Source organism: Somniosus microcephalus, unplaced genomic scaffold (genome assembly GCF_052327205.1).
Source record: "Somniosus microcephalus isolate GS21.2 unplaced genomic scaffold, FLI_Smic_1.0 unresolved_chr1, whole genome shotgun sequence".
In the NCBI taxonomy this organism is placed as follows: Eukaryota; Metazoa; Chordata; class Chondrichthyes; order Squaliformes; family Somniosidae; genus Somniosus; species Somniosus microcephalus.
This window is the reverse complement of record NW_028225179.1, coordinates 33,981,315-33,981,614: the sequence shown is the minus strand read 5'-3', so window position 1 is coordinate 33,981,614 and position 300 is coordinate 33,981,315.

Sequence of the window (300 nt, the reverse complement as noted above, 5' to 3'; positions counted from 1 at the left end):
TGAGAGGTGAAGAGACATTAAGAGGTATTCAAGGCGAGACGAGATGGTGATAGGACAGGTAAATAGACAAAGGATGGATCTAGATGAAGTGTGAAATGCACTGGCAGAACAAGAGACAGTTGCCATGTGGGACAGAGAGAGAGAGAAACGAGGAAAAGTCACAAACCAAAGGTGTGGATAAAAAATATAAAAATGTAATAGGGGCCGAGGTTATGATGTGAAATTGTTGAACTCGATATTGAGTCCGGAAGGCTGCAAAGTGCCTAATCGGAAGATGAGGTGCTGTTCCTCGAGCTTACG